The sequence below is a fragment of the Pseudorca crassidens genome, chromosome 1 (genome assembly GCF_039906515.1).
Source record: "Pseudorca crassidens isolate mPseCra1 chromosome 1, mPseCra1.hap1, whole genome shotgun sequence".
NCBI classification, from domain to species: domain Eukaryota; kingdom Metazoa; phylum Chordata; class Mammalia; order Artiodactyla; family Delphinidae; genus Pseudorca; species Pseudorca crassidens.
Window position 1 is genome coordinate 25,634,009 of NC_090296.1, and position 24,748 is coordinate 25,658,756.

Genomic DNA, 24,748 nt, shown 5'->3' on the forward strand with positions numbered 1-24,748 from the left:
TTCTTTCTTATTTTTCTTCTGAGCTGTGTGGCTGTCAGGGTCTTGGTGCTCTGGCTGCATGTCGGGCCTGAGCCTCCAAGGTGGGAGGGCTGAGTCCAGGACATTGGACCACAAGAAACCTCCTAGCCCCACTGATAATATCAGTCAGCAAGAGCTCTCCCAGAGATCTGCGTCTCAACACTAAGACCCAGCTCCACCCAATGACCAGCAAGCTCCAGTGCTGGACACCCCATGCCAAACAACTAGCAAGACAGGAGCACAACCCCACCCATTAGCAAGGAGGCTGCCTAAAGTCATACTAAGTTCAAGACACTCCAAAACACACCACTGGAGGCAGCCATGCCCACCAGAAGGAAAAGATACAGCCCCACCCACCAGAACACAGGCACCAGTCCCCTCCACCAGGAAGCCTACACAAGCCACTGAAACAACCTCACCCATTGGGGGCAGACACCAAAAACAATGGGAACTACGAACCTGCAGCCTGCAAAAAGGAGACCCTAAACAAAGTAAGTTAAACGAAAGGAGAAGACAGAGAAATATGCAGCAGATGAAGGAGCAAGATGAAAATCCACCAGACCAAACAAATGAAGAGGAAATAGGCAGTCTACCTGAAAAAGAATTCAGAGTAATGACAGTAAAAATGATCCAAAATCTTGGAAATAGAATAAAGACAAGAAACGTTTAACAAGGACCTAGAAGAACTAAAGAACAAACAAACAATGATGAACAACACAATAAATGAAATAAAAAATTCTCTAGAAGGAATCAATAGCAGAATAACTGAGGCAGAAAAATGGATAAGTGACCTGGAAGGTAAAATAGTGGAAATAATTGCCACAGAGCAGAATAAAGAAAAAAGAATGAAAAGAATTGAGGACAGACTCAAAGAGCTCTGGGACAACATTAAATGCACCAACATTCGAATTATAGGGGTCCCAGAAGAAGAAGAGAATAAGAAAGGGTCTGAGAAAATATTTGAAGAGATTATAGTTGAAAACTTCCCTAACATGGGAAAGGAAATAATCAATCAAGTCTAGGAAGCACAGAGAGTCCCATACAGGATAAATCCAAGGAGAAACACACTGACACATATTAATAAAACTATCAAAAATTAAATTCAAAGAAAAATGATTAAAAGCAGCAAGGGAAAAGCAACAAATAACATACAAGGGAAAACCCATAAGGTTAACAGCTAATCATTCAGCAGAAACTCTGCAAGCCAGAAGGGAGTGGCAGGACATATTGAAAGTGATGAAAGGGAAAAACCTACAACCAAGATTACTCTACTCAGCAAGGATCTCAGTCAGATTCAATGGAGAATTTAAAACTTTTACAGACAAGCAAAAGTTAAGAGAACTCAGCACCACCAAACCAGCTTTAAAACAAATGCTAAAGGACTTCTCTAGGCAAGAAACACAAGAGAAGGAAAAGACCTACAATAACAAACCCCAAACCATTAAGGAAATGGTAATAGGAGCATAAATATCAATAATTACCTTAAACGTAAATGGATTAAATGTTCCAACCAAAAGACACAGACTGGCTGAATGGATACAAAAACAAGTACCATATATATGCTGTCTACAAAAGGCCCATTTCAGACCTAGGTACACATACAGACTGAAAGTGAGGGTATGGAAAAAGATATTCTATGCAAATGGAAATCAAAAGAGAGCTGGAGTAGCAATACTCATATCAGACAAAATAGACTTTAAAAAAAAGATTATTATAAGAGACAAAGAAAGACACTACATAATGATCAAGGGATGAATACAAGAAGAAGATATAACAATTGTAAATATTTATGCACCCAACATAGGAGTACCTCAATACATAAGTCAAATGCTAACAGCCATAAAATGGAAAATCGACAGTGACACAATAATAGTAGGGGACTTTAACACCCCACTTTCACCAATGGACAGATCATGCAAAATGAAAATAAATAAGGAAACACAAGCTTAGAAGACACAGTAGACCAGATAGACTTAATTGATATCTATAGGACATTCTATCCAAAAACAACAGAATACACTTTCTTCTCAAGTGCTCATGGAACATTCTCCAGGAGAGATCATATCTTGGGTCACAAATCAAGCCTCGGTAAATTTAAGAAAATTGAAATTGTATCAAGTATCATTTCCAACCACAATGCTATGAGACTAGATATTAATTACAGGAAAAAACCTGGAAAAAATACAAACACATGGAAGCTAAACAATATACTACTTAATAACCAAGAAATTACTGAAGAAAGCAAAGAGGAAATCAAAAAATACCTAGAAACAAATGACAATGAAAACACAATGACCCAAAACCTATGGGATGCAGCAAAAGCAGTTCTAAGAAGGAAGTTTACAGCAATACAATCTTACCTCAAGAAACAAGAAACATCTCAAATAAACAACCTAAACTTACACCTAAAGCAATTAGAGAAAGAAGAAAAATAAAACCAAAGTTACAGAAAGAAATAAATCATAAAGATCAGATCAGAAATAAAAGAAATTAAGAAAGCAATAACAAAGATCAATAAAACTGAAAGCTGGTTCTTTGAGAAGATAAACAAAACTGATAAGCCATTAGCCAGACTCATCGAGAAAAAGAGGGAGAGGACTCAAATCAATACATTTAGAAATGAAAAAGAAGTTACAACAGACATCGCAGAAATACAAAGCATCCTAAGAGACGACTGCAAACAACTCTATGCCAATAAAATGGACAACCTGGAAGAAACGGACAAATTCTTAGAAAAGCACAGCCTTCTGAGACTGAACCAGGAAGAAGTAGAAAATATAAGCCGACCAATCACAAGCATGGAAATTGAAACTAATTAAAAATCTTCCAACAAACAAAAGCCCAGGACCAGATGGCTTCACAGACGAATTCTATCATTTAGAGAAGAGCTAACCCCTATCCTTCTCAAACTCTTCCAAAATATAGCAGAGGGAGGAATGCTCCCAAACTCAGTCTACGAAACCACCATCACCCTGATACCAAAACCAGACAGAGATGTCACAAGAAAAATTACAGACCACTATCACTGGTGAACATAGATGCAAAAATCCTCAACAGAATACTAGCAAACAGAATCCAACAGCACATTAAAGGATCATACACCATGATCAAGTGGGGTTTATCCCAGGATTACAAGGATTCTTCAATATATGCAAATCAATCAATGTGATACACCATATTAACAAACGATAAAAATCATATGATCATCTCAATAGATGCAGAGAAAGCTTTTGACAAAATTCAACACCCATTTATGATAAAAACTCTCCAGAAAGTGGGCATAGAAAGAACCTACCTCAATATAATAAAGGCCATATATGACAAACCCACAGCCAACATTGTTCTCAATGGTGAAAAACTGAAAGCATTTCCTCTAAGATCAGGAACAAGACAAGGTTTCCCACTCTCACCGCTATTATTCAACATAGTTTTGGAAGTTTTAGCCACAGCAATCAGAGAAGAAAAAGAAATAAAAGGAATCCAAATGGGAAAAGAAGAAGTAAAGCTGTCACTGTTTGCAGATGACATGACACTATACATAGAGAATCCTAAGGATGTTACCAGAAAACTACTAGAGCTAATCAATGAATTTGGTAAAGTGGCAGGATACAAAATTAATGCATAGAAATCTCTTGCATTCCTATACACTAACGACAAAAAATCTGAAAGAAAAATTAAGGAAACAATCCCATTTACAATTGCAACAAAAAGAATAACATACCTAGGAATAAACCTACCTAAGGAGACAAGAGACCTTTATGCAGAAAAGTATAAGACACTGAAGAAAGAAATTAAAGATGATACAAACAGATGGAGAGATATACCATGTTCTTGGATTGGAAGAATCAACACTGTGAAAATGACTATACTACACAAAGCAATCTACAGATTCAATGCAATCCCTATCAAAATACCAATGGCATTTTTCACAGAACTAGAACAAAAAATTTTACAATTTGTATAGAAACACAAAAGACCTTAAACACCCAAAGCAATCTTGTGAAAGAAAAATGGATGTGGAGGAATCAGGCTCCCTGACTTCAAACTATATTACAAAGCTACAGTCATCAAGACAGTATGGTACTGGCACAAAAACAGAAATATAGATCAATGGAACAGGATAGAAAGCCCAGAGATGAACCCATGCACATATGGTCACCTTATTTTTGATAAAGGAGGCAAGAATATACAATGGAGAAAAGACAGCCTCTTCAATAAGTGGTGCTGGGAAAACCGGACAGCTACATGTAAAAGAATGAAATTAGAACACCCCCTAACACCATACACAAAAATGAACTCAAAATGGATTAAAGACCTAAATTTAAGGCCAGACACTATCAAACTCTTAGAGGAAAACATAGGCAGAACACTCTATGACATAAATCACAGCAAGATCCTTTTTGCACCTCCTAGAGAAATGGAAATAAAAACAAAAATAAACAAATGGGACCTAAATGAAACTTAAAAGCTTTTGCACAGTAAAGGAAGCCATAAACAAGATTAAAAGACAACCCTCAGAATGGGAGAAAATATTTGCAAATGAAGCAACTGACAAAGGCTTAATCTCCAAAATAAACAAGCAGCTCATGCAGCTCAATATAAAAAAAAAAAAAAAACTGAATCCAAAAATGGGCAGAAGACCTAAATAGACATTCCTCCAAAGAAGATATACAGATTGCCAACAAACACATGAAAGGATGCTCAACATCACTAATCACTAGAGAAATGCAAATCAAAACCACAGTGAGGTATCACCTCACATGGGTCAGAATAGCCATCAGCAAAATTTCTACAAACAATAAATGCTAGAGAGGGTGTGGAGTAAAGGGAACCTTCTTGCACTGTTGGTGCGAATGTAAATTGATACAGCCACTATGAAGAACAGTATGGAGGTTCCTTAAAAGAACTAAAAATAGAAGTACCATATGACCCAGTAATCCCACTACTGGGCATATAACCTGAGAAGACCATAATTCAAAAAGAGACATGTACCACAATGTTCACTGCAGCATTATTTACAATAGCCAGGACATGGAAGCAAACTAAGTGTCCATTAACAGATGAATGGATAAAGAAGTTGTGGCACATGTATACAATGGAATATTACTCAGCCGTAAAAAAAAGTGAAATTAGTTATTTGTAGTGAGGTGGATGGACCTAGAGTCTGTCATACAGAGTGAAGTAAGTCAGAAAGAGAAAAACAAATACCATATGCTAAAATATATATATGGAATCTAAAAAAAATGGTTCTGAAGAACCTGGGGGCAGGACAGGAGTAAAGATTCAGATGTAGAGAATGGACTTGAGGACATGGGGAGGGGTAAGGGCAAGCTGGGATGAAGTGAGAGAGTGGCACGGACATATATACACTACCAAATGTAAAATAGATAGCTAGTGGGAAGCAGCTGCATAGCACAGGGAGATCAGCTCGGTGCTTTGCGATGACCTAGAGAGGTGGGATAGGGAGGGTGGAAGGGAGGCGCAAGAGGAAGGGGATATGGGGATATAGGTATACATATAACTGATTCATTTTTTTATACAGCAGAAACTTTGTAAAGCAATTATACTCCAATAAAGATGTTAAAAAAAAAAAAGGAAGAAGACATACTTTCACCAGTCCAATCAACATCATACTGGAAATTGTAGTTAATGTAACTAGGCAAGAAAAAGAAATAAAATACCTACAGATTGGAAAGGAAGAAATAAAAATGTCTTTATTCACAAACATAATTTTCTAAATATACAGTCCTGAGAAATCAACAATAACAACAACAGCAAAATTCATAGAAACGGTAAGTGAGTTTAACAAGGTCACAGGCCACCAGTTCAACGTTCAACACACAAAAATCAATCGTAGTTTGTTTGGTTTTTTTTGGCTGCATTGGGTCTTCATTGCTGTGCGCGGGCTTCCTCCAGTTGTGGCGAGCGGGGGCTATTCTTCATTGTGGTGTGAGGGCTTCTCATTGTGGTGGCTTCTCTTGTTGCAGAGCACAGGCTCTAGGCATGCGGGCTTCAGTAGTTGTGGCTAGCAAGGTCAGTAGTTGTGGCTCACAGGCTCTAGAGCACAGGCTCAGTAGTTGTGGCGCATGGGCTTTGTTGCTCCACGGCATGTGGGATTTTCCCGACCAGGGCTCAAACCCATTTCCCCTGCATTGGCAGGCAGATTCTTAACCACTGCGCCACCAGGGAAGCCCCAATCATAGTTTTAGACACTAGTAAAAATACATACCATTTTCATATTTCATAGTCAAGAAAAATAAAATACTTATGTATAAACCTAACAAAATATGCATGGGACCTGTGAGTTGAAAAAACTACAAAATGCTGATGAAAGAATTCAAATTTGGCCTAAATAAATGACAAAACATACTCTGCTCACAGACTGGAAAACTCAGTATAGTAAAGATATTCATTTTTCCCAGATTGATCTATAGATTCATACAATTTCAGTCAAAGTTCCAGCAGGATTTTTTTTTATAGAATTGGGCAAACTAATTCTAAAATTTATATGGAAAAGCAAAGAAACTAGAATAGTGCTACGGACTAAATGTTCGTGTACCCCTAAAATTCATATGCTGAAACCCCAATCCTCAGTGTGATGGTATTTGCAGATGGAGCTTTGGGGAGGTCATGAGAGTGGAGCCCTCATAATGGAATGACTGCCCTTAGAAGAACAGGCAAGAGAGAGTTTACTTCCTCTCTCTTTCTTCCATGTGAACAATACAGCAAGGCAGCCAGCTATGAACTAAGAGGAGGGCTCTCACCAGCCATGCTGACACCCTGATCTCAAACTTCCTACCTCCAGAACTGAAAAATAAATGTTTGTTGTTTAAGTCACTCATTCTGTGTCATTCTGTTTTAGCAGCCCAAACTGATGAAGACAAATAGCTAAACCAATCTTGGAAAATGAAGAGTAAGCTTGGAGAAGTCACACTACCCGAATTTTAATACTCTTTATAAAGCTACAGTAGTCAAGACATGGAATTAGCAAAGAAATAGACATGCACGTATCAATGAAACAGAACAGAGTCCAAAAATAGCCCCATACAAACATGACCAACTCATTTTTTTTTTTTTTTTTTTTTTACAAAAGTGCAAAAGCCATTCAATGCGGAAAGGACAGTCTTTTCAGCAAATGGTACTGGAACAACTGGACATCCATATGCTAAAATAAAAAAAACTGAACTTCAACTTAAATTTCACACCATATACAAAAATTAACTCAATTGGATCATATATCTAAATATAAAATATAAAACTACAAAACTTGTGGAAGACATGGGCAAAATCTTTGAGATCTAAAGTTAGGCAAAACATTCTTAGATATGACACAAAGTATAACGCATAAAAGAAAAAAACTGAAATTCAGATTTCTTCAAACCTAGAAACATTGGTCTGCAGAAGACACTGTTAAGAGAGTGAAAAGACAAGCTACAGACTGGAAGAAAATATTTTCAAATCACGTGTTCAACAAAGGGCTTGTATCCAGAATATATAAAGAATTCTCAAAACTCAACAACAGGAAAACAAGTAGCACAATTTAAAAATGGACAAAGGACTGAAATAAACACTTCATCAAGGAGGATATATGGATGTCAAAAAAATGTTCAACATTATTAACCATTAGGAAAATGCAAATTAAAATCATAGTGACTTACCGCTACACACATTAAATGGCTAAAATAAAATTTTAAATACCCAAAATGCCAAATACTGATTAAAATATGGACTAACTAGAACTCTCCCACCTTGCTGATAGGAATGCAAAATGGTGTGGCCACTCCAGAAAGCAGCTTGGCAACTTCTTACAAAGTTAAACGTACACTTACCATATGACCCAGCAATCCAACTTCTAATTATTTACCCTAAGAAATGAAAACCCAAGTTCACACAAAAACCTGAACACAAATGTTTATAGTGGCTTTATTCATTATTGTCCCAAACTGGAGGCAACCTAACTATCCTTCAAAAGGTGAATGGATAAACAAACTGTGGAACAACCATACAGTGGAATATCAACCACTCAGCAATAAAAATGAACAGATTTTAATACACACAACAACTTGAATGAACCTCTAAGGTGTTATGCTGAATGAAAAAGCCAGTTTCAAAGCGTGAGCTACTATATGATTCCCTTTATATGACATTCTCGAAAACACAAAACTATAGTGATGGCAAACAGACAAGTCAGTGGCAGAGGTTGGAGGTGAGAAAACAATGTGACTAGAAAGAGCTAGCGTGAGGGACCACTGTTTTAATTATGGTGGTGGTTACATAAATCCATATATGTGTCAAAATTAATAGAATCGTATACACACAAAACATTAATTTTACTATATAATAATTTTTAAATAAAATTTTAAAAATAAATACTAACCTATGAGACAGACAAGCTATACCAACGCAAAGCTAAGAATACATTGTTTTGCAGTCCCTTCCCTGATCCTTGCAAATAGTTTGCAAGATTCTCTCAGGCTGTGAGCTACCACAGTACGTTGAGCTTCAGGGTTCAGAAGCCAACCTGGGGCAGATTGCTGCCCTATTTGAGCACCCAACTATTGGGTTCTCAAGAATTTTGGCAAATAAATTAATTGGAAGATGATTCTTAGCATTAAATAATGATTCTTCACTTACCAAAAGGTTCCTTTGCAACGAGAACTGTCTAGTCCCCTTCAGTCTGTATAGATTGCAGACCTAATGGCAAAGAAATAAAAAACCTAAAACAATGGAAACCACTGCTTATTGAACTGAAGTGATGCCCTACACAATCCTAAACTTAGTAGGTAAAGCAATGAGAAAATTGAATGAAATTTACCAATGTTTGAGGTACACAAAAAATTTTAAATCCAGCCATTGTCTGCAAGATGTATTCAATAGTCACTTGACCCAGCATGCAATGAATTACAGGCACAGTGGTTGGAGAATCATCGTCTAAAGTCTGAATTGCCTTCTCCCCAAAACAGAAAGAGAAAAGTGGAGTTATCTCACTTCTCTGCTCCTTTTCCCAGCCTCTCTCTTTCATCATTATTCTCAAGGAGGAAATATCACAAACCTACTGTCAAGACTCTGCAGAGAAATTGGAGAAGCTTTCAGGCCTCTGTCCAGAAGACCCTCTGACTATCTTATTTAATTCTCCCATCAAACCATGAAATAGGTACTTATATTGTTTACGAATGCTTTTGGCTGCAAGGAACAGAATAATCAATTCACAGCAACATTAACAAACAAGGGTTCATTTTTCTCACATGAAACTTGGGCAGTTAGGCTTTGTTTTAGCTGCTCCATGATGGAGGACCCTGAATAGGTGTCTCCACATTCTCCTGGTCTCTTGGGAACAAAATTGCTGCCACAGCCATAGCATTAGTCAACAAATTTCTACTGTAGGAAGCAGGGGGCAGCATGAGCAGGGGGGGGTTCCTCCCACCAACCAACTTCACGTCAAGAAGGAAGCAGGTGGCAGACAGAATAGAGAGATGCTCTTTGTCTGCCTTCTCATATCAGGGAGGGAAAATGCCAGAACTACTCCCCAAATGTTCCCTTTTCATCTCATTGGCCAGAACTGATCACATGTTCACTCTAGGATCAGGACCTAGGCCCACCTCCCCAGAAATCATGGGAAGTGACACCTGAACAAAATTGATATTCTGTTGGCAAGGAAGAAAAGGAGGCAATAAACATTGCCTGCCATGGTACAGTTACTATTTCCTCCTTTTTACAGATGAGGTAACTGTGGCTTAGAAAAGATAAGAGACTTGCCCAAGGTCACCCAGCTGATAAGTACAGAAGCCAGATTGCAAACCCAAAACTGTCTGGCGGCCAAGCCTGTGCTCTCAACCTCTGTTAGTACCTCTTTGGAATGCAGTTGATGTTGTGATCAATTCCTTCCCGACCTGAGGCCGCAAGCCAGGAGGGCTAGTAGAGATTGCACTGCTAATGACTATGCAAGTCTTAGAAGAGAGAACAGAGCAAGAGTCCCACTGTGGGTCAGCATCTGGGTCACCTGCTTACCTGATGGCAGGGTAGAGCATGTCTGTGAAATCTCCATCTTCCTGTGGCTCTGTCTTCCTTGGCCTCTCCCCACTGGCCTCCATCTTCCTCTTTGAAGAGGCCCTTAGAAACCATCCAGGGGAACAGAGCTGGGTAAGGGAGCTGGGTTGGAAATTCTGCCCCTCTGGCTTGCTCCCTGACCCAGCCACTCTGGGCTGCTTCCTTGGCCCTGTTCAGTTGGCTCATCTTCTCCCTGCTGATTTTCCTAGGGACCCTGATGTCCAAAATAACTCAAAAGTCACCATATGTGACTCTAATGCGTACATATCCTCCCTTAAAGGAGGGCTGCAGACTGTAGTTATTTCAATGAGAAAACAGATTAGCAGGTAATAAATTGTCCCTCTTTTTCTGTGTTCCTAGTGGGCCCCACAATTAGCAACAACCAACTGTCACATTAATTTCACTGTCAGGGACCAGCACTAAGGGTGACATCATACTGTTCACTAGCCTGGGTGGGAGGTAGGCACACCTGTGGCCCTGAAGTGGACCAGTGGGGAAAGGGAAGTGGACACTATTCATGAACAGGTTCCATGTCAAATCCTACTGTGTTTTTTTCTGGGCTGTTTCCCAAGAGGAGAGAGCTGGGTTTTTAAAAACTTAAAGGCATTATGGTTTCGGGCACAGGCACAAATAGATTTTCCAACACTGGTTATGTTCTCAACACACTGCTGGTACCTCCATCCCTGTTTCAGGAGGTCTTGTAGGGAAAGAGCAGCTTGTTGTGTTTAAGTAATGGTCTCTCCGTTCCAAAAGAATTTCTGCAACATTATTGAGTGGGACAAGGAAGGATTAGCAAGTCCACAGATTATCTGAGCAATAAAGATATACTGCCATAGGCCTTTTCATTTGGAACTCAGTCTTGGTCAATATCAACATCTTATGGCAAGTCGATAAATCCCGGTATCAACCGCCGTGGAAGAAGTGTCAACACCTGCTGCCGGCAACTTAGTTTATGGTGAATCAAGACCTTGAACGAGGCTTTAAATTTGCTGATGCCTTTTTCTGTGGGGTTTGGTTTGTCGCGGCGCACCCAGCCAGATCGATTCGATGCGTCGTGCTGGGGAAGAGGAAAAGGTTTGTGGCTCTCAGAGTATTAGCAAGTTCATTTCACACTGATGCTGTGACAGAGGCCAGGGGAGGGTTTACAGAGGCAGCATTCATCAAGCTGGCTGGTCGTCCACGACATCCCTCAGGCTTGGAGCCGAGAGACAGGGAAGGCGGGCGCTGATGGCTGGCAGTTCATAGGGAGAATTGTGGCTTTCTTTGAGAGAGGACATGTAGTGAAAAGGGGGTGGGATCCAGAGGCTCTGATGACTCCCACGCTAGGAAAGGAGCCAGCTCTCAGGAGCTGTTTGGGTCTAAGGGCATTTTTCCCTTCCTGGAGAATCTGTGGCAGACTGACTGCAAAAATGGCCCTAATTCTCCATCCTTCCCACACCACTTGCAATGTGACCTGGTAGTTCTTCTCATCAAGAAGTTGAAACTATTTCCCTGTTCTTTAAATCTAGGCTTCCTTGTAAGTTCCTCTGACCAACAGAATGTGGGCAGCAACATATCAGCTCCAAACTAGGCCTCTAGAGGCCTCACCTACTCCCCTCTCCCTCTCCCTCTCCCACTCTCCACAACCCCCCTTTCTCCCTCCCCTGTCATGAGAACACAATCAGCTAGCCTTCTGGAGGGGAGAGAGCATGTGGAGAAGAGCCAAGTCTCCCCAGCTGAGGTCATTCTGAACCAATCAGCCTCCAGCCAACCTGACCACAGATGCTGAGCCCAGCTGAGCCCAGCCCAGATCAGCAGAGCCATAAGCCTGTGAGCAATGATAAATGGTTATTGTTTCAAGTCAGTGCGGTTTGGGGGATTTTTTTTTGTTTTTTTGGGTTTTTTTGGTGGGGGATGTTTTTTTATGTAGCATTATTATGTCAATAGATAATTGATACATGGTTCATCCAATTGTTTTAGTAACCAAAGCAATGCCCAGGAGAAATCACCCCAGGCCGTGAACTTCAGGGTTCCTGACTCTCTGAGGACCAGAGTTCTACAAACTGGTCTAAAAACCTGAAGTCTGTATACACTATGTACATGCAACAAAAACTCCACAAAGCCAGTCCATGCCTTCCCCCAAAAATACTGACAGCAAAAGGCCATACACATTTCCCCAATTTAACTTAATCTTAGGGGTAAATGTAATGATCTCCAAGACAACCAGGCCAGATCTAGCTCCAGGACTCTGAACAACACTTCTTTTTTCTGGAATGGATAGACAAATACCAGCTAGCCCCCACCTCCCCACACAGCCTCCCTAAGTCAGTGAAATATTTTCTGTAAGATGGTAAAATTTCTACTGCTCCTGTAATAAATTACCACAAATTTAGTGTCTTCAACAATATAAATACATTATCTGCTTGTTCTAGAGGTCAAAGTCGGACATGGGTCTCAGTGAGCTAAAATCAATGTGGTGTCAGGGCTGCCTTCCCTTCTGGAAGTTCTAGGGGAGAATCTGTACCTTATCTTTCCAGCTTCTAGAGGTTGCCCTCATTCCTTAGCTCATGGCCCTTTCCCCCATCTTCAAAGTCAGCAACAATGGATTGAGTCCTTCTCATGTCACATCTCTCTGACCTACTCTCCTGCCTCACTATTCTACCTTTAAGGACTCAGGTTATTAAATTGGACAATCCAATAATCCAAGATAATATCACCATCTCAAAATCTTACCCTTAATCATATCTTCAAACTCCCGTTTGCATTATAAAGTAATGTAGTTACAGTTTCCAGGGATTAGGACATAGACATCTTTGGGGGCCATTATTCTGCCTCCCACAATTTCACTGTGATTTTGTATAATAAAGATGGAAAGACAGGAAGCTTTTGTTTTTCTCAGACATCTCCATAGAACTGAGGGGCCTACACCTGGAATTCTATAAAATGGGATCATGTTAGAAAAGAAGGGAGAGATGGAAATGAACCAGGATCAATAGTATCCCCTAATTCATCCACAAAGTTGCAGGGCATCCTACCCTCCATGAAATGGTGACCTCACTACTGAGGAAGCAGTAGTTCAAGGGCAGGGTTAGATAGCTTTATTCTACAAGGAACACAGCTCTTCAGGATGTCATAACCCTGAACAGAACTGCCAGAAAACTGTTGACACCTCTCATGGCAATTCCAGAAAGGCCATTCAGGAGCCATGGCAGACTCTGAAACCAACGAGGTTCTTTCCCCACTTACTGAACCCTGTGCTAATAGTTGAGGGGTTGCAGAGATGGATCCGAAGAGATTCTGCCCGCAAAGGGCTTACAGACTAGAGATTATACAGAACAGGCATTTAAATAAATGACTGTTACAATTTTTAGAAAGAGAAAAGCATCACAAGAAGTAAACAGATAAAATGTGATGAAAGTTCGGAGCAAAAGAAGATGGGAAGAGTGCAGAGTGGATAGGAAGAAGAGGAGAAAAAGAATAAGCTGGGAGGGCATTCTGAAAGAATTTAAGGAAGCACAATATAAATTAAAGTTATAAACTTTATGGTTTAAGCTGGGGTAGACAAACTTTTTCTGCAAAGGGGCAAACAGTAAATATTTTAGGCTTTGCCAGTCATATGGTCTCTGTTGCAACTACTTAACTCTTCTGATGTAGTGCAAAAGCAGCTAAGAAAGCATGTGAGCATGGCTGGGTTCCAATGAAACTTTATTTATAAAAAGAGATGGGCCAAATCTGGCAGATCCCCATTTTAAGCCATGCTGTAGGCATCAAGTAGCATCATCATGAAAGGATTTATGGAAGATATAATGCTTTGGTTAAGCTTTGGTGAATGGGTAGGACTTGAATGTGAAGGAAGAACAATCAAGAAGAAGGTAAAATTAACAATCTTTATGGGATACTGAAGAGACCAAGTCCTTAAGGGTTTCAAATGAGGATTTTGTGTGGGGGAAATACTTGAAACACAACTAGTTTGAGTAGAGGTATTTTATGGAGAGCCTAGATAGGCAAGTAAAGAAGTTTTGGTGTAAGACGATGGGAATTAGGAAGCCGTGGATAGGCTTTGACCTGGTAAATGATGGCATGCAAATATTTTTCAGATCACTAAGTTCAAGGATTGGCGTCTAGGGCCATACAAGCACACGAAGCAGAGGTCCTGAAGACTGTCGCTACAGGATTAAAAGCTCGCCCTTTAATCCCCAGCCAACAACTGGTCATGATGTCACCTGTTTCCACACACAATTGGAGCTGGTCTGCACCTCACACAGAGCTGGGCCCGGATTCCCAGAAGATTCAAGGTGCCCATTAGGGTCTGAGCTTGGTTTCCCCGAAGCACTGGGCGTTTCTGCCTTCCTGTCCTCTGCGAAGAGGGCTCTCCCTCCACCTCTTCCCCTGCTCTCTGCTCTGCCTCCTCCACCCCAGAGCCTTCTTGCTGCTGTGAATCGCATGTTATAACAAATGAGTTACTGAAGGCTCCAACAAGCTGCTCATCGTTAACCCCAGCAGGAGAAAAGCAGCCACGACCTGGAGCTGGGACCTTGTTAGAGTTGGTAATGAGGTAACGGGAAAATATTTCTGCCTGATTAGAATCCCTAATGAGCTGCTGACAACGGTGAGCAGAGAAAGGCCAGCTTCTAGCTCTCTCCCCATCCCCTCCCACACCTCTCCCTGCTCCCAAGCAGCGCTCCAGGCAGGAAAGGGTTCTTTGCCAGCAGTTAAAACCATAAAGAACAAACACAAAGCAGCCCCAGAAACTCCCTTTCCATCTCTCTTCTCCCTCTCCCTAGGAGGATATACCTCCATCTTATTCATTTTTCCATGCATACGGACCGTTGCCACCTGCTAACACCCTAACGATGCCACCTGGACCACACATAATTGGTCACAGGTGCCCCACGGGTCCTGGCAAGGTCCTCACTCAGAAAGAAATAGAAATGCAGGAGAATGCTGCATCTGACTAGCCACTGGAAACATGAGGCCACAGGCCAAATTCCCACAGCAACCAGTCAGAGCCAATTCTCCAATGCAAAGAATTTTGCTTGCGTTCAATTCAGAGAACATTCTGATATCCCCATTTTCTTCTAGTTGACTGATTTTAGAAAGCATCTGGATTAGCTCCAGAGTGAATTGATTCACCACAATAGTGATTTTTAGAAGGAAAATAAAAACTCACAACATATTTTGGAGGTAGTTCATGGTTCAATAAAAAAAATAATATTTGGGTTCAGTTTGGGATTCAGGTTGTGCTTATGGTCAAGTTCCTGTGTCAGAGGGACTTGAATTTTTAAAGCTTACGAGATATTTATGTAGTCCTGGATTATGAATTCAAAGGAAGAGAAGATATGTTGCTGTAGTAAGAAAAAAGTATTCCAGGATTTGGTAAAATCCTCCTTGGGGTGCCTGTGAGTTCTGTTTGTGGGATACAGCCCAGTCTGCCTCCTCTACCGGGCAAGGCAGCTCCCACTTCATTTCTAAGGGACCCCATCACTACCAAGGTCTCTTTGCTGTGCCCACAACAGAAGCAGGCTTTGGCTGTATTCTAAATCACAAAGCATCTGACGTTTTAGTTACCATTAAGCAAATCACACCAGAGCAGTGGTCCTCAAGCTTGGTTGTACATTGTTATCTCCCAGGGAGTTTAAAAAAAATGAGGATGCCAGGGTCCACCCTCAGAGATGTTGATTTAATTGGTCTGGAGTATGGCTTGGGTGTTGGGACTTTTAAGTGTGCTTCTAGAGCTGAGAGCTACTGGTCTAGTGTACTGCTTCTCAAACTTCAATGTATATATGGATAGCCTGGGCCCTTGTTAAAGTGAAGGTTCTGATTCAATAGGTCTTGGATAGACCTGAGATTCTACATTTCCAGCAAGCTCCCATGCTGCTGGTCCTTGGACCACTTTGACTAGAAACGATCTAGCATATCATCCTGAAGTGCTATTATATTTATTAGACACTATATTTGACAGAACTCAGTCAACCACAATCAGTAGAAATCCAACTCAAACTGGAATAATTGAAAGGAGGAATTCATTGGTACAAATAAGTGGGGAAATCCAAGGGTGGGGCTGGCTTTAGGCATGGATATATCCAGGAGCTCAAATTATGTCACTAGGACCTTCTGTTTCTATTTTTGCTTTCCCAGGTTTCCCTGGTGGTGCAGTGGTTAAGAGTCTGGCTGCCAACGCACGGGACATGGGTTCAAGCCCTGGTCTGGGAAGATCCCACATGCTGCGGAGCAACTAAGCCCGTGTGCCACAACTACTGAGCCTGCGTTCTAGAACGCACGAGCCACAACTACTGAAGCCTGTGTGCCTAGAGCCCGTGCTCCACAACAGGAGAAGCCACCGCATGAGAAGCCCGCGCGCCGCAATGAAGAGTAGCCCCCGCTTGCTGCAACTAGAGAAAGCCCGCGCACAGCAACAAAGACCCAGTGCAGCCAAAAATAAATAAATAAATAAAAATTTTTTAAAATGTAAAATATTTTTGCTTTCCCTTTAATGTGCTCCATTTTCAGTCAGGCTCTCTCCATGCGGCATCAAAGATGTTCCAAACAGTTCCAGACTGACCTCACCCACACAGTTGGCAAAGCCAGAGAAAAGAGCGTGCCACTGTCTCCTTCACCATCCACACTGGCCCCTGAATATGACTCATAATCCCCACTGCTGGACAGGGACGGGCAGAGCTCCATAGTTAATAGCCTCACCTGAAACACAGGTATTGGGGAATGACAGTTTCCCAAGGGAGGGATGGAGAGCAAACCACAAAGGAGCTGATGTCCCCCATGAGCACCACAGTCACGTGCCAGAAGCTCTTCGGATGTTCTCTGCCACCTCCCCTTCTCTTGCTGTTGGCTCTCACCCACCATGACTCTTCTCTGCTCTTCACAAATGCGAAGGGCCTCCCTATTCCTCAGCAATCTGTCCCTTATAGAGTCTCTCCAGTCAGATGCTCACAACTGGGTGAACAGAAGCCAAGGAAGTCCTTAAAACTCCAACTTCCTACATCTCTCCTGACCTCCAGGACCAGAACAGGAAGAGGGCCACAGAACAGACAGTGCTTTAGAGATAGAAAAAACATTCAGAGATCATGTTGAATCCCTCCATTTTACAGATGAGAACACTGAGGCTCAGAGTAACTGAGTAACTTGTCTGAGAACACTCAGGCAAAGACTGGCAGAGCCACAACCTAAATTCAGGTTTTCATTTCTGTCAGTCACCAGGAAACTGACCCAAGCTGTCAGAAACAGAGGGACTGGTCGCCAACTAACTCAGTATTGGGTTTGTTTTGATGCTAAATGCGCCACTGGCCGGAACCAGTCCACAGCACCACTCTCCGGGCCCCAGTGTCCGCGGGAGTGGCGACACTGGCAGGGATGCTGCATCCGAGGACGGCCTCACTCCACGGGACCTCGCCCGCCAGTCTACCAGCCGCCGTGCCCTTGCCCTGGCCGAGGCTGCACCAGCTCTCCCGGCCGTAATGATCCGTGACTGCATCCAGACTCCTGGGACGCTCGACCTTCCTTTGCAAACACAAGGGCCTGGGGAGAGATGGGGAGGGAAGCAGGCGGAGCCTGGGCCTGGCTGGGGGAGCCTCCCTCAACCCTGGCCCCCAGCAGGGACCCCAGCAGTGCTGCCCCCTGCAGGCATCTGCCCAGGTGAGGCGGGCCAAGGAAGCGGGCAGCAGGATCGCATATGGGAAAGGACGGACACATGGACACACGCACACACACAGAGTCTCGGCCATGACTTGGGCCCAGCCACCCGTCCTGCCAATCCACCCCCCTCCCCAGGTTGGAGGCAGCGGGAAGACTTGCCAACCTCCAGCTACCGCCCCTCATGCCACTCCCCAACTCCGAAAACCCCAGGCTGCTGGCCAACAAGAAAGCAGAGGGTCCCATGGCAAATTTCTTATGGGAGTGGGGCTGCCCCTACCTCCTACAAAGAGGCTGGGAATTGTGGCCAAGAGATGGGGCAGCTCTCAGCTCCGGAGTGGGTTCCAGGGGTGTGCAGTGCAGGGAGAGGCTGCCCAGCCCCTAAACTGTCACAGTCAGGTTGAGTTTACCTTCAAGTTTCCATCACCTCCATCCCAACCTTCACCCACCCTGTCCAGCCATCATCCAGCTAACCCTGTGTGGTTTTCTGCTTTGCACTTCTCACTGCCCAATGTTATATATTTGTTTGTTGTCTCTCCCTCACCTGACCCCATTCACTGCTACATACTCAGCACCTACAACAGTACCTGGCCTGCAAAAGACAATAATTGTGACGGACGCCATGATAGCAATAGCCTCAGGTGAAGAGAGCTGCCCTTCCCAGGTTGGCCCACATCCCTGGACTGATGGAGGTCCAGCACCTAGGCCCGACCTAGAACAACTCTGTAGGTCAGGTCTAGCTCCAGAGCGCCCTTTGGGGTTGACTGCGGCTGTGTGGTTCCCCTTTGCCCACTCCGGTGTCTGTTCCCTCCTTTCCACAGGTGTTGGTGCAAGGACACTCCTTACCATCGTGCTCAATAAACAGCCTCAGTGCCCACTTCCCAGGGAGCCAGAGCACAGCAGTACATATCTCTGGAATGAAAATGGACAGAGAGAGAGGAAAAAAGAAAGAGCTTTGACTTTCTACTGTTGTTCACCATCCATATCCCCAAAGTACCTCAAATCTGCCTATTTCTCTCCCCGTCCAATGCCACCACCACAATTAAAGCCACCACTCTCTCTTGTTTAGAGCCCTGTATCTCCTCTGGAACGGACGCTGTGAGGCCCACCCCAGACCCTCTATCTAGCATCCCCTGAACACAGCTGCAGTCGTGGTGGAGGGTTGCCAAGAGGCCGGCAGCTTCCCTCCTCAAGCAGCTCCCCTGCTTTCTCCCAGGGCTTTCTGACACAGCACAGCAGCTTGCTCGGCCCAGAGCAGGGCAGCCCGGAGTGCTAGGGATCTGACGGCCCCCCAGGGACACTCCGCAAGCATCACAGATGACCACCCATCCCCACTCCTCGGGAGGCATATTCCACAAGATTCCTCAGAGGACCCCAACGGGATTCAGCCCCTCCATTCACTACGCCAACTCTTCTTCTCAGTTCCCCCCATTCCCTCACTTGTGCTTCCCAAGTAAAAACTAGCAGCACCTAAATCCTTGTCTCAGTACCTGCTCTGGGGGGAATCCAAACTGGGTGAGACTCCTGACTGACCTGGGCTTCCGCTCTTGCTGCTTTGAGCTTCTAAAGACAGCACTGCAGAGAACCAGCCTTCCAGGCTCCTCCAGGCCACAGGGACTCCGCTGTGTGGCTCAGTCTACTATTTCATTCAGTAACTCTTTGTTGAGTGCCTACTGCTTCAGACATTGGGGTACACGGCAAAGCAAAGTCAAAAATCCTCCCACGCCTCCCCAAGTCCCTTCTCATCAGATTCTTGCTCCTCTTGCCTCACTCCTATTTACCATTTAAGTCTCAGCTTGTAACGCATGGCCTCTGTTCATTCAGGAAGGTCTCCAAACCCTGCCTTCTCCATGCAGTCTTCCTCCACCAGGGTGAGAGAGCTCCCCTGCCCTACTCCAGGGCCAGGTGCACCACCTGTCTTAGTCTGCTTGGCTGTCATACGAAATACTATAGACTGTGTGGCTTAAACAACAGCAGTTTATCTCTCACAGTTCTAAAGGCTTGGGGAATCCAAGATCAAGGTGCCAGCAGATTGGCTTCCTGGGGAGAGCTTACTTCCTCTATGTCCTCATGTGGTCTTTCCTCAGTGTGTGCAAGCTTCTTCTTCTTATAAGGCCACCATTCCCATCATGACTCTAATTATCCCCCAAAGGTCCCATCTTCAAATACCACCCCATTGTGAGCTAGAGGCTTCAACATATGAATCTGAGGAGGACACAGATATTGAGTCCATAACACCAGTGATGAGAATGATCAGGTAAGAGATTGGTCCTCAGATGACTGAGGCAAAAACTGAATCATTTGGGCTTAAAGACTGAAATATAAGACATGATACCATAAAACTCCTAGAAAAGAACGTAAGCAAAACATTCTCTGACATAAATCGTACCAATGTTTTCTTAGCTCAGTCTCCCAAGGCAATAGAAATAAAAACAAAATTAAACACATGGGACCTAATCAAACTTATAAGCTTTTGCACAGCAAAAGGAAACCATAAACAAAACTAAAAGACAACCTACAGACTGGGAGAAAAATATTTGCAAATGATGTGACTGACAAGGTCTTAATTTGTAAAATATACAAACAGCTCATACAAGTCAATAACAAAAAAATGAACAACACAATCTGAAAGATGGGCAGAAGACTTAAATAGACATTTCTCCAAAGAAGACATACAGATGGCCAAGAGGCACATGAAAAGACTCTCAACATCACTAATTATTAGAGAAATGTAAATCAAAACTACAATGAGATATCACCTCACACCAGTCAGAATGGCCATCATCCAAAATACTACTATATTTAAAATAGATAACCAACAAGGACCTACTGTATAGCACAGGAAACTCTGCTCAGTATCTTGTAATAAACTAAATGGGAAAAGAATCTGAAAAAGAATAGATACATGTAAATGTATAACTGAATCACTTTGCTGTACACAAGAAACTAACACAGCATTGCTAATCAACTATACTCCAATTAAAAACATGTCTACAAATGACAAACGCTGGAGGGAGTGTGCAGAAAAAGGAACCCTCCTACACTGTTGGTGGGAATGTAAATTGGTACAGACACTATGGAGAAGAGTATGGATGTTAGTTAAGAAACTAAAAATAGAGCTGCCATATGATTCAGCAATCCCACTCCTGGGCATATGTCCAGAGAAAAACATGGTTTGAAAGGATATATGCACCCCAATGTTCATTGCAGTGCTGTTTACAATAGCCAAGACATGCAAGCAACCTAAATGTCCATCGACAGACAAATGGATAAAGAAGATGTGGTACATATACACAATGGAATATTACTCAGCCATTAAAACGAATGAAATAATGCCATTTGCAGCAACATGGATGGACCTGGAGATTATCATACTAAGTGAAGTAAGTCAGACAGAGAAAGACAAATATCATATGATATCACTTATATGCAGAATCTGAAAAAAATGATACAAATGAACTTATTTACAACACAGAAACAGACTCATAGACTTAGAGAAGGAACTTATGGTTACCAGGGGGGAAGGGTAGGGGGTAGGGATAGACTAGGAGTTTGGGATTGACATGTACACACTACTATATTTAAAATAGATAACCAACAAAGACCCACTGTATAGCACAGGGAACTCTGCTCAATATCCTGTGATAAGCTAAATGGGAAAAGAATTTGAAAAAGAATAGATACATGTATATGTATAACTGAATCACTTTGCTGTACACATGAAACTAACACAGCATTGTTAATCAACTATACTCCAATTAAAAAAAAAAAAGTCTACAAATGCCAAATGCCAGAGGGAGTGTGGAGAAAAGGGAACCCTCCTACTCTGTTGGTGGGAATGTAAGTTGGTGCAGCCACTGTGGAAAACAGTATGGAGGTTCCTCAAAAAACTAAAAATAGAGTTGCCATATGATCCAGCAATCCCACTCCTGGGCATATATCCGGACAAAACAAAATTTGAAAAGATACATGCACCCCTATGCTCATAGCAGCACCATTTACAAGAGCCAAGACATGGAAACAACCTACAATAGATGTCCATCAACAAATGAACAGAAAAAGAAAATGTGGTATATACAATATATACAATGGAATATTACTCAGCCATTTTCAGCAACATGGATGGACCTAGAGATTATCAGACTAAGTGAAGTAAGTCAAAAAGAGAGACAAATACCATATGATATCACTTATATCTAAAGTGTGGAATCTAAAATATGACACAAATGAACATACCTACAAAACAAACAGACTCACAGATATAAGAGAACAGACTTGTGGTTGCCAAGGGGGAGGCGGTGGGGGTGGGGGATGGGAGGACTCGGAGTTTGGGTCAGCAGATGCAGACTATTATGTATAGAATGGATAAACAACAAGGTCCTACTGTATAGCACAGGGAAAAGAACATGGAAAAGAATATATATATGTATAACTGAATCACTTTGCTGTATAGCAGAAATTAACATAACATTGTAAATCAACTATACGTCAATAAAACTTTTTTAAAACTGCATCATTCATTCATCCATTAAACTGACATTTATTAGTACTTACTATGTACCAGTACTCTGCACTGAGGTTCCAGTGTTGATTCAAGTAAATTTAGCTCCTGCCTTCATAAATATTACAGTCTTCAAGATGTGACAACCAGAGGCTGTGGGGAAGAGAGCACCAGATGTCAGCGCAGGTCTCTGCAGAGTTCAGTCATTCATTCAACAAACATTTGGTGAGTTTGACTGTGTGCCAGGACACAGGGAGAAATCACAGTCACTGCCCTCACAAAGCTCACAATCCTGGAGGTACAGGCAGATTGCAAATACAACATGGTAAGTTCTACAGAGTTGAGTCATGACATATGTGCATGTAACATTTGTTCATGCAATTATACAGCAAAAAGAGAGAGAGAAAATAATCAGAGAAATAAAACAGTGGTTCATCCACCATTCCTCCCACTAAGCAATGCCCCAGCATCAGCACAAGATGATAAAGAGAAGCCATCAGACCTTCAGTTTTTTCCACTCCTTATTGCCTTTCTCGGTGTGATCATTGCCCACCTCACTGACACCCATTTATCATTAAAAACACGTTTTTCTTCACTCAAGGTCCCTAAACTAAAGCCAACTACCTCATCTGGTCATCAGTCAAAGAGGTGGGATCACTTTCATCACTGGCTGGGCTGAACTTCTTAAGGGGTCTGACGTAATTTGTGGGTGGGTTGACCAGACAATTTATCATCCAAACCAGGACACCGCTGAGAGTGAAGTGAGGTGATATTGACAATTATTCCAGAGAAAGAGGCATAAGTTGGGACTGTCTGGGCAAGCCAGGCATATGGCATCTCTATTTATGGGTGACTTAGGGGATTTTTATTTATTTTTTTATCTGAAAAGAGTTTTTTTTTAGCAAACAATATGTTTTGTTATACAAGTATTAATTATAAGAATGTTTTCTAGTTTTTATTTTAATTTTATTTTTAATAGATTAAAAGTTCACAATCATTCAGAAGGAACACAGTAAAAAGTCTCCCTCTCATTCTGTCCTCAGCCATTCAGTCGCTCCCAGAGGCAACCAATGGCATATTTTTCTTCTTTAACACAAATAATAGCATGGTATTCACACTCTTCTGCACTTACTTTTTTCTCTTAACAATATACCTTAGAGATAATTCCATGTCAATATGACAAGCTTCCTCCTAATATACAGTGCTTACTATTTCACTGCATGGATGTACATAATTTATTCAACCAGTCTCCATTGATGAGCATAAAGATTGTTTCTCATCTTCTGCTGCAATGAATGACCTTGACCATACAACATTTTGCAAATGTGCCAGTGTATCTGCAGGACAAATTCCTGGAAGTGGAACTGCTGAGTCAAAGGGCATATCAGTTAAGATTCTGTTTGGTTGCTCATAACAGAAAAGCCAAAAACACAGTCATTTAAACAAGAAAGATATTTATTTCTCCCTTAAATAAAAGGAGTCTGGAGATGGGCCATCCAGAGCTGCCATGGGCTTCTAAGTGTCATAGAGACCAGAATTCTATCTTTTTGCTCTGACATCTCCTGTCTAAAGCTTATACAATTGTGCAGGCCTTCTTCAAGTAAAAGAACACAAAATTACAAATAATTATTTAGAATAAGGGAAAAAATCATAATGCATTATAAATTTTTAAAAGCTGAAATAACACAAACATCACTACACCCAGGAAAAATAATTATTCACCTTCCCAACATACCTTTATAACAGGTTTTTTTTTCTACTTTTTTTGTGCTACATGATCTTTGATCACTTTTCCATAAGATAAGATTTTGTAATATCTAATGGAAAATAAATAAAAAGATAATTGAATTTTTCTTTCAGCATGGTTCATTAAAATTTATTTTTATTGTTGATACGCATAAAACATATGAAACATACTATTTGTAGTACTACTGCAGGTTCTGCCCTACAAATATAGGAATTCTGATAAACTCTACGATTCATAACGCCCATCAAAAACTACTTGGTGTTTGTAAACGTGTAAGCTAAGTTACTGAGCATGTTCCTGATAGGAGAAATCTTCCATTTTACTAGACACCCGTGAGTACCAAATTCTCCACTTACAATTTTATACATCTGGTAAGTGGAAGAATATTACACAGACTAGCTTCTGGCTTTGTACATTTCAGCCTTTTTTTCTCCTCCACCACTGCTAAATACTTCTGATGATGGGCATAGGACACATTCACATCATGATATGACCTCTGGCCCTGCATCTTGGTATCATAAAGTCCAGGGAGTTGGCACAGTGAGCAGTAAGTGTCTTCATGGAAGCCATTCCTACAACAGGACAACTTGGAATTGACCGCAAACCACAGACGCAGATACAGTCAAACACCAACTACATGTACCTACAGTGCAACTTCCTCTTAGCTGGATCCCCAAAATTCCCATGGCCGTTCCAATACCATCCAACACAACACATGGTCATCCAATACCATGACACAAGGAAAATCAGAGTCGAAATAGCAATCTTAACTATTTTCAGTTGACATATCTTACTTCTGCAAAGATGGT

General features: G+C 41.9%; 1 long non-coding RNA gene across 1 annotated transcript; it reads right to left on the bottom strand.

The window, feature by feature from the left end:
• Nucleotides 1-5,706: 5,706 nt before the first annotated feature.
• On the bottom strand, nucleotides 5,707-23,421 carry LOC137219874 (uncharacterized). The gene is made up of 5 exons (XR_010941291.1): nucleotides 22,246-23,421; nucleotides 19,225-20,578; nucleotides 8,834-18,603; nucleotides 8,653-8,712; nucleotides 5,707-7,183 (listed from the first exon to the last, which is right to left on the bottom strand). It is a non-coding gene; the product is annotated as an uncharacterized lncRNA (long non-coding RNA).
• Between the last annotated feature and the right edge of the window lie 1,327 nt (nucleotides 23,422-24,748).